The sequence below is a fragment of the Eubalaena glacialis genome, chromosome 17 (assembly GCF_028564815.1).
Source record: "Eubalaena glacialis isolate mEubGla1 chromosome 17, mEubGla1.1.hap2.+ XY, whole genome shotgun sequence".
Lineage (NCBI taxonomy): Eukaryota > Metazoa > Chordata > Mammalia > Artiodactyla > Balaenidae > Eubalaena > Eubalaena glacialis.
Genome location: NC_083732.1, coordinates 81,477,666 through 81,488,164, shown reverse-complemented (window position 1 = coordinate 81,488,164; position 10,499 = coordinate 81,477,666). Strand labels below are relative to the sequence as shown.

The 10,499-nt window shown below is 42.6% G+C and overlaps 1 non-coding gene across 1 annotated transcript; it reads right to left on the bottom strand.

Moving 5' to 3' along the window:
• Positions 1 to 9,611: 9,611 nt before the first annotated feature.
• LOC133077500 (U1 spliceosomal RNA) lies at positions 9,612 to 9,775 on the bottom strand. The gene has a single exon (XR_009697768.1). It is a non-coding gene; the product is annotated as a U1 spliceosomal RNA (small nuclear RNA).
• Between the last annotated feature and the right edge of the window lie 724 nt (positions 9,776 to 10,499).

The window sequence follows — 10,499 nt, the reverse complement described above, 5'->3', positions numbered from 1 at the left end:
TGCACATGGTGAGATTTTCATAACCATGAGCCTTTCTCCTTTGCTGGGAAGTCGCTCTTTTCCCACTTCAAATACCAAGTGTTGCTCTATGATAGAGCCTTAGAACAAGATAAGACCTTGAGGTCATCCAGACCATTGTGTCTCAAACTTCAGCCTGCCTCAGAGCCACCTGGAGCCTTGTTAAAGCACAAGCCAGTGGGACCCAACCAAGACCTGCTGATTCAATCGGTCTGGGGAGGGGCTCAGGTATGTGAATATATAAGAAGTTCCCATGCGCTGTCCAGCCACAGATGACACCTGGAGCACACTAGAGTACATAAAACCACTCCTTCAGTAGATGGAATCTGCAAGAATCTTTTGTTAATGGAATTGCTCAACCAGTAATAAGAGAACACGGAGAATCACAGCTTACTGGGAGCTGAAGTCCAAATCGCAGGCAATATCAATTGGAACAATTCAAACTGTAATTGATGAATGGCTGGAGGCTCAGTGTGAACTAGCTTGAGACTTAAAAACTCCAGGGAGGGGGCAGTCTTAAGAGGGACCCACAATTTCATGAGCTTTGCCTCCTGGAATCCCACTAGGTTCTCAGGGTGAAATTTGGAGAAAACCCCCTCAAGCTTCCAGTGAAGGGAAGGGAAAAGTAGACATTTTGTCATAGGCTCAGAGCTCTCCATTCTCCTTAATAAAGTCCTCCTTAAGAAAAACCATTTTACCAGAGCCTAACTGACCTGTGAGATGGGAAATAGGCAACTTCATCCCCCTTAAGCCTTCCTGAGAAGCCCTTACAAAAGTCACAGCCCAGGGACACAGGCTAACTAAAAGACTGAGACCTGATCGTAGCACTGTAGAAAACTTGCCCTCCGTTATAACATCAATTATCATAACAGCGATAGGACTTCTGTACAACAACAGAAATTACAGCTAAAAGAACTGCAAGCTTCATAGCTTATTTTAGGAGTCTCTAAGGAAACCCAAAGACAACAAGAGATGCACCAGAGGAAATTTTAGCCTTTTCCACCACAGCTACAGCACACAGGAAACACAGCCTAACTCCTAGCCACATAATCATAAAACCTGAGGCCTATCTACCTCAGTTCCTTTTACTTGATATGTTATATAAAGCTTTCAACAGAAAAAAAAAAAAAAATATATATATATATATATATGCACACTAAAAGGCAAAAACACAGTCTGAAGAGACAAATCAAGCATCAGAACCAGACTAAGATATGGCAGGGATTTGGGAATGATCAAACTGGGAATTTAAAAGAACTATGATTAATATGACAAGAGCTGTAATGTAAAAAGAAAAAGACCTGTCAACTGAGAATCTTATATCCAGCAAAACTGTCCTTCAAATGTGAAGGAGAAATTAAGCCATTCCCAGATAAACAAAAGCTGAGGGCGTTTCACATTATTCCACCTAGAAAGAAAGAAAATTCTGATATGTGTGACAGCATAGATGAACCTTGGGAACATGATGCTAATTGAAATAAGCCAGTCCCCAAAAGGCAAATACTGTATGAGTCCACTTATGTGAGGTACTAGAGCAGTCAAATTCATAGAGATAGAAGGTAGAATGATGGTTGCCAGAGTCTGAGAGTAGCAGAGGGAGAAAAGGGAGTTATCATTTAATGGGTCCAGAGTTTCAGTTTGGGAAGATGCAAAAAGTGCTGGAGATGGATGGTTGTACAACAGTGTGAATGTCCTTCACGCCACTGAGCTGTGTACTTACAAATGTTTAAATTGATAAAATTTACATTATATCTATTTCATCACAGTAAAAGAATAAATAAAGCATAGTTCTTTTCATAAAGTTGCCATGATGGCTACTTTTTTCTTTTTTCAGAAAAAGAAACTATTGTATCCTAACTTAATACGGAGATTGCAAAATTTTTCAGTCGATCTTCTTTCAAAGCTTAAATGAGTTCATTAAGATTCTCAAAAATAGTTTTATCACCTTTGTCTATTGCTTTAGGCACCGTCTCCCTTTAAATATGCATTAATATGGAAATGAGGCATTGCTCTTCACACATTTTCATTGTTGGATCCAGAGTGTGAAGGCGAAGTGGATGTAATCAAACCTGCTCGGGTTCCTGCAGCTACTTAAGGCCTGAGTTGATTGCAGACTTCGAATACAGGGCTGCTTGGTGAAATAAGCGGAGGGAATGACTTCAGCTGCAGGGAAGATGAGCTCACCTTGAATTTGTGACTCTGGCTGTTTTTCACCATGATAATGGTTGATGCCCCTGCTCACATCAATCCAGGCTCATTCCCCACACACAAGAGAGCCAACCCCGCCATTACAGGAGTTAAATCTGGTCACGACACCTGCTGCAAAGGCTGTGCTGGCCTGGAGAGGTCCCACCATCTGCTGGCACACCACCTCTGTCTTGATGCTTCCGGCAAACAGGTGTGCAAGCATCACAGTTGGCTGCCGGGGCGGAGACAAGGCTAGGTGGCCCAGGGCAGAGGTGATTTACGTGGCTGAGTGGCGGAGGGCCAGATGGAGACTTTGGGAGCTTGGAGAAAACCACTCCTTATTCCGAGAACGGAGTCGAGTTAACTTAATTTCTTTTCATTTTGGTCTCCTCTTTTGCAAAATGGGGATAAGACTTGCCTGGCAGGTTTGTTTTCAGGATTGTATGTGATAATACACATCACTTGTCTGACTCACTGTAGCTAAGTTTTCCCTGAATCTCATCTCTATTATTTAATACGATGCTCCGAGTAAAGCAATTTCATTCTTGCCTTGACACTTTTGTTTGAGCTGCTCCAAAGGCCTGGAATGTCCTCCCACTGCATTACAAACTACTGTTACTCTTTCATTATGCAACCCAGACGCCATTCATTTTTCCTTTTAGGAAGGCTACTATCCCCTTTTCTCCTATAGAGACAAATGATGCTAAAGAACTCTCCCTCTTCCGTGTCCTGACCATATTTCCAATGTCAGGCTGTCCTCATTGAATCGCTGCTTGCTGTTTCTCTGTCTCCTGCACTAGTCATTGCTCTGTCGCTGGTATCTGCAAACTTCTTTTGTACAACACCTCAGAGTAAATATTTGGGACTTTGAGGGACCGCACAGTCTCTGTGATAACTGCTCATCTGTGCTGAAAACACAGCCGTGGACAATAGGTAAAAAAACGAACGTGGCTGTATTTCCAAGAAACTTGATTTACAAAACAGGCTGCGAGCCAGAGTTGGCTCACAGCCATAGTCATATCCCACGCACAGAGCACAGAGCTTGGCATGACAAACACTGGAAAAACGTATTTGTCCCAAATTCTAGACTCAAGCCTGGCCCGGAAATGTCCTCTTCCATCCATATGTTCTGTCCCTGTCTGTGATGGGCTTGCTGGATGCAAACAGAAGGCCAGGGAAGCCCACTGCATGTGACTTTTGCTCCAGAGGCTAAATATAGTATTTTGTTGCTTGAGGCAAAAACATAAGACATATTATAGTATGGAAGGTGTACTTCCTGTTCATGGAATCAGAAGACCTGTGCTGAATTCCTAGTTTGGGTACTAAGTGTGTAACCCTAGGCTGGCCATGTCACCACTTTGAGCCTCCATAAAAATTCGTCTACAGAATAGGCTGCGTGCCTGCATTGGAGGACATAGTGAGGACCACGATGATATCACACATGGCATTGCATTGTGAGCTGACTCACTAGTCAATATCGTTATTATTATTATTATTATTAGACTCAGATTCTAGATTATTTCCGTACTCTGCTTTCTGGGCTGGTAGGAAGGTCATGTGTGCATTCATTCATTTATTTAATTCATTGATTCATTCATTTAAGTCATCATTATTCACTCATTATTCATTCATTTAATTACAAATTTAAGGTTGGAAAATTGTCAAATAAGGAAAGAAACCATTCTCTTGGGCCAGTACAGACTCAGAGAACATTCCAAGCACCGTCTAACTGATCTTATTTATTGTCTAGTTCTATTTTTTAATGTTCTGGTGATTTGGCCATTGGACAAAGATCTAGGATGAGAGAAACCAAAGTGTTGGATTCTTAGACTGTGAGAAGCAGTAAGCCATGCATTGTCTACGGAGCCCCACTGAGAGAATGAGTTGGTGTGACAGATTGTTTCTGTTCCACCAGATTCTATTCTCCTTTCTTCCCAAGTCACAGCCATACTACCTGTCCCTTGAAGGTACACTTGGCCGTGAGACTGACTTACAGCCAGTGACGTGTAAATGGAAGTAGAAAGCACCACTTCTAGGCCTGGCCCTTGGGAAAACAAAGGCACTCATAAAAGATAAAAAAAAAACAAAAACATTCCGATGGACACTTCTCAAGTTCCCAGCTCTGCATGACCTGGAGGGTGTGAATGAGAGAAACCCTGGAAGCCTCATGCCAAGGACAGCATCCTGGATCCCTTAATGATATGGTGGAGTGGAGCTGCCCTTGACTTGGAACCCCTCCCGGGACAGTTACCTGAGCACAACATGATCTACTTGTTGTGTGTATTGTATTGTGTTATGTTGTGTTTTCAGCCAGTGCGTATTAAAGTCTAGTTGTTACAGCATTTTCTTACCAAAAATGAAAGTTTGGTTTCTTACCAAAACTTTTCAAATTTTACGAAGTTCATGTGAAGTACAAGGGCTGATCCCTAGTGAGGTCTGAAGCTTATGCAATTTGGAGAGCTTCTTCAAGTAGAGGATTACAAAATGTTGAATACAAAATCAGATATACCATTTCATACCCCGTTACTATGACAACTTAATAAACCATGCCCTTCAACATGCAGCTGGCTCTCAGTCTTTTTGAAAATTTGATCCATAACGGCCAAAAACACTTGCCATCGAGGTCCAAATGTTGGAAGTATAATGACTTCATAGTGATGTCTTTCAGCCACTTAATGACCCTAAACACTAAAGAAATTAGAATTGGCAGGGTCTGCAGGGCTATTGTTTTTTAACTCATTGGAGTTTCCAAATGGTGGTTTCATGCTGCCAGCTAGTATAGTATTGAGGATTTATAGGCTATAAAACATAGACAGATTCCCAAGCATAAGAATTGTCATGGGCTGCACGTAGGAAAACAGTCTCCAATTTATGTTGCCTGATGAGACAGTGATCGGCTATAATCATATTTTTATTTCATACACTGGCTTTCCTCAGAGGATCGTGTGGTCCTTGAGCATATGGTTTACGACCTTACCAACAAGTACCAATCATGACACATACAGACAAGGCAGGTCCATCATCACCAAACCTTCTGTAGAGCACTCAGCATATCAGTCCCTCACTGTTTTAGGTTGTTTCTATTTGAGCAAATCTGTTAGCCTTAGAAATTAAGCAACTACAAGATTCCAACCCTGAGAACATGGGGCTAATCTCCCCGATGTGGTAGGCTGACTCCATTCATGTATTTTTCCAGCAAGTATTTCCTGATCCTCCCAAGTAGAATAGCCTTCTCCCAGTCATCCTTCCTAGTGCTCTTAGCACTTTGCCGATTTTTCTGCCACACACGCTTGGCCTCATGTGAGTATCAGACAGCACCGGCCCATTGGCAAAGGACAAGTTTTCATTGCAGATAGACATGGGTGTGGCCCTCTATCTACCTTTACTGGCCACACGAATTAGGTACACTAATTAATTTTCTTATCTTCAATTTTCTCTTCTTTCAAAATCAGAAATAACTCTACTGACTTTGCATAGTTGGGAAGAATATTTGGGAGATTGTACATAAAGTACCTAACTATAGAAATGGTATTAAAAGAATTTTAAACTCCTTTTCTTCTTGACTGCAGGAAATGGGTTGTATTCTTCTATCTATTCCTCTTGGCAGAGTTCCTGCTTAACTGAAGGAGATCAATAAAATCTTATTATAGGAAGGAAGGGAGGGACATTCAAAGTGGTTAAGTGATGTGGGTCACTTAATGATAACAGGAACAAGACAAACAAGAATTAGGAATTTCACAAAACTAATTCAAGGAAAAATAGGTTTCAGACATATGAATGGATGTTTCTTGACAAAAAGGTTCTATGGTCAACAAAACCCCCATGGGCATGCCTTAATCTGAGGGTTTAATATAAGGCCCTTCAAAAAAAAAATCTATTTTACTCTTTGAGATTAGGGTTTGACATTTGATTTCTTCTATCAAGGGAAAGTCCTTAAATTTCTCCTCTGTGGGTTCACTGACCTCATGACAAATTCAAGACCCTGGGATTTACTCGGTCCAAGGAGCCCATTTTAGTTGCAAATTGCCATGCAGGGTGGAGACTGGAAAACCTCAGTCCTCTGTGGACCATTCTCTACTGCATTGATGATATCAGTGTCACATTGCTAAAAAGCAATGCACTTTCATCCACTGGAGAGGGCATCCTTGACCTCCAGCCTGGTGATCTAAGCATGCCTTCACACTGGTCCTGCAGTAACTTACACAGGAAGTGGAGGAAAAGAGGACAGCCCTCATTGTCCATGCGGTCATGGTCATCGCACACCCATGTGGGTGTGAACTTCACATTCATCAGTGTCCCAGCAGGGAGTGACACCCAAGGGATTTAACCAAAGAAAGCTTAACAAAGGGACAATTTCAGAGCAGGAGTGGCTGAGTTAAAACAGAATCTGTGCCTTTCTGAAGCTATGGTTTTAACAGCATCTTTGAAAGTCCCAACTACACCATGATGAATCACGTTTCAGAAAGCACTTTAACACACATGATCTTGGTCATTCTTGGCCAGCATCTCCCCAGATTTGCAAATGGGTGGTCATTGGTTTTTCTTTACGTAGTGGAGTCCACAAGATCATGTTTAATATTATGCTAACAATAAACCTAATTTGACCCATAGAAGATCCTCCCGGCCTCCAAGTACAGCCTTTAGTTACTGCCTCAGTCAAGCAAAATGTAGACGGAGGCTCGATGTTCCATTGCAGAGTCTGTGTAAGAGACACAATTGGTAAGCACTGGGCTATTTCAAGGCATAACAATGAAAAATAGAAATGCAATTTCATAAGCAGTGCCAGGTGCACAGATTGGAGTCTGCAGCCCCTCTTTTGGGGACTTGTTTCAAACTCACATCCTTCAGTTTTCATTTACAGCCTCAGAAATTCATTTATTGTTCCCAGCTGGACCTGGGTCCAGGGCTCCAAAATGATATCTGTAATCATTAGGATTTTAGCAAAGTGAGAATGGGAGACACCGTCTCCAATATAATGTCCATTCTTTTGGACGTAGCCTCTTATTATTCAAACCTGTCAAGTCACATGACGGTTGATAACAGGATGTTGGAGATCTACACCAGCCAAATAGGCAGAGCTCCATCACGAATCATATTCTGGCTGTTTTAGGGTAAGGGTTTTGCATAAAAGTTCAGAAATAAACATGAAGACTTCAAGAAAGAAATGTATCAAAATTGCTATGCAGTGTCTGGTTCTAAATTTTATAAATATTTTAATGAGAAGTGAAAAATGAAAGTTAATGTCCAGGTTTGTTTGGTTTTGTCATATGTGAAAAGGATAATAATAGTACTTTCTTCACCAGAGGGTTTTAAGGCTAAATAAGATAAATATTAATTCACCTCCATCATTTGTTGAATGAGGCAGGGGATAGATAGAGATAGATGATAGATAGATAGATAGATAGATAGATAGATAGATAGATAGATAGATAGATATGCAAGTAGAAAATAAATACAGATACATAGGCAGAGACTGACAGCTACTCAGTGATGGTGAATGTTAAAGCCTTGAGTTCAACATCCATCATCCACTAGGTCTTCAATACATGTTTATTGAACATATGGATTATCAGAACAAAGCTTTGTTTTATAACTTTCAGTTCTTAAACTTCACCCATTCACACTCAATGTTTATTTAAAAAGAAACAGGGTAAAAGTTATATTTCCAAAAGATATATTTTCACTAATCAATAGCACTGGTAAATTATGAAGCAATTACCCACAGTAGCTACAGGGACAAGTACCTGCTATCTGTCACTGAGAGCACAAACATCCACAGGGCAGACCCACAGGTATGGGAAGGAATCCATGGGGACCGTGAGTTGCAAAGCTCTCCTACTGGGAGGAAAGAGGGTCTATTGGGAATGTGGTAGGTGTATGTGGAGAGTGTGTGTTTCATGTACAATTTGATCTGTACAATTAGAAGTTGTATCTTATTAAGTCATTCTATGTTGGTCACTTATGAACACACCCTCGTTTAGATGAATCTACTCAACTTCCAATAACAATGACCTTAATGATGATGATTGCTAGCACTTCACTAGGTACAAGACACTGTCTAAGGGATTTGTCTGTATTAGTTCATCTAATCTCCTCAACAGTCTTGTGAGTTAGGTACTATTCGCATCCCCCTTTCACTGATGAGCCAGGTGACACATAGAAAGGTCGAGGAACTTGATGACATCTCATACTTAATAAGTGGCTGAGCTGGGGTGTGAACCAAATAATCTGAATCTAGAATTTAAACTCTTGGCCACTACTGAGCCCTTTTATTCAATAGTTTTGGAAATGGAGGCTTGGGAAGGAAAACGATCGATAGTGCCAGAGCCAGGGCGAGAAAGTGCCTTTTAATTTAATTAGTACAGATCTACTAAATGTTTCCTTCAGGCCAGCAAACAGGCTTAGAGATACAATTGAGAGCCAGATGAATAAGGTCCCATCCTGTGTTCACTGATGAAACGCGAGTCAGAGCATGAAGCGTGTGTGCAGGCGATGGCGATGAAGCATGGTAGGGGCTGTGCATTACAGCACCAGCAGCATCGCGGCCCCAGGTAAGAGCGGAAGGACGGCTGGGTTAGTCAGGTGAGGGCACCGGAGCCTTGTGTTTAAGGTCCTACTGCACTTCGAATAAAATGTAAATGCCTCACCATGGCCTCAGAAGTTCCGAATGGTCTGGCCCTACCTAACACTGGAATCTCACCCTGGCCACATTCTCCTGTTCTCTCTCTGGTCCAGCCCACCTGCCTGTTTTCAAGGTTTCTAGAACATGCCGAGGTCTTTCCTGACTCCTGTCTCCTTCACAGACGTTCTCCCTTCTGCCTAAAATGCTCTTCTCTTCCTGAAGCTGCCTTGATTTCCTCCTTCGGGGCTTGCTTTGATGTCATCTCCTCAGGGAGGCCTTTACAAATCACGCTTTAAGTAGTTCCCACCAACGCTCTCAATTTTTCATCGTTATGAGTTGAATTGGGTCTCTCCCCACCCCCAGGTTTACATGTTGAAGCCCTCACCTCCAGTACCTCAGAATGTGATCTTATTTGGAGATAAAGTCTTTACAGAGGTAGTCAGGTTAAAATGAGGTCATTAGGGTGGACCCTAATACAATATGGCCGGTGTCCTTATAAGAAGGGGAAATTTGGACCTAGACGCAGGGATAAAGCCACATGAAGATGAAAGCAGAGATCAAGGTGATGCTTCCACAAGCCAAAGAACATCAAGGATTGACAGCAAAACACCAGAAGCTAAAAGAGGCATGAGAAGAAAGACTGCTAAAGCCTTGATCTCGGGCTTCCAGCCTCCAGAACTGTAAGACAATACATGTCGTTGTTTAAGCCACTCAGTTCGTGGTGCTGTATTCCTAGCAAACTAACGCAGTAATTACACTTTTTTTTTTTTTTAACACTTCGTATCAGGGGAGAGCGCGAATGCAGTCCCCCACTACCACAAATTATGCAGTCGAGTTTCCCACATTTGGGGAAATCGCAGGGGTCAGCACATCCAGAGTGCAATGGATAAGCCTCGCCCTGGGAAAACCACCTTCGTTATCATGGTATCTTAATTACACTTTTATTACGGGTTTACTTCACTCAGCTACAAGCTCTATGGGGCCAGGGCTTGTCAGTTTCAGTCACCAGTGCCCCCAGCCAGGGCTGGAACGTGGTGGGTACTCAAGGATCTCTTGGTGTGGAGTGATTCTCTTCTCCTATGAGAACCTCTCTCCTCCTTTCTTCCTTCCCCTTCTTCTCTGCCTCTTCCCCTCCCTAAACTCTCTCCTGCTCCTCTTGCTTCCCCCCCCCCTTTATTTTTTATTATTTATTTATTTATTCATTTATTTTTGGCTGTGTTGGGTCTTCGTTTCTGTGCGAGGGCTTTCTCTAGTTGCGGCAAGCGGGAGCCACTCTTCATCGCGGTGCGCGGGCCTCTCACTATCGCGGCCTCTTTTGTTGCGGAGCACAAGCTCCAGACGCACAGGCTCAGTAGTTGTGGCTCACGGACCTAGTTGCTCCACGGCATGTGGGATCTTCCCAGACCAGGGCTCGAACCCGTGTCCCCTGCATTGGCAGGCAGACTCTCAACCACTGCGCCACCAGGGAAGCCCCGCTCCTCTTGCTTTTAATGTGCTTTCAGGATGATGGGATCTGTAAGTTTCCAGAACTTGGTCATAGCTTGAGACAGATTAAGAAACAAACTGAGAGTAGAGTCAGATGCTAAGCAGACTCCACAGACCCCACCCACCCATTCAAGAGAGCCTTGTGTAATTTCCAGGCAGTCTTAGGCATGGCCTGTTTCCTAAAGAA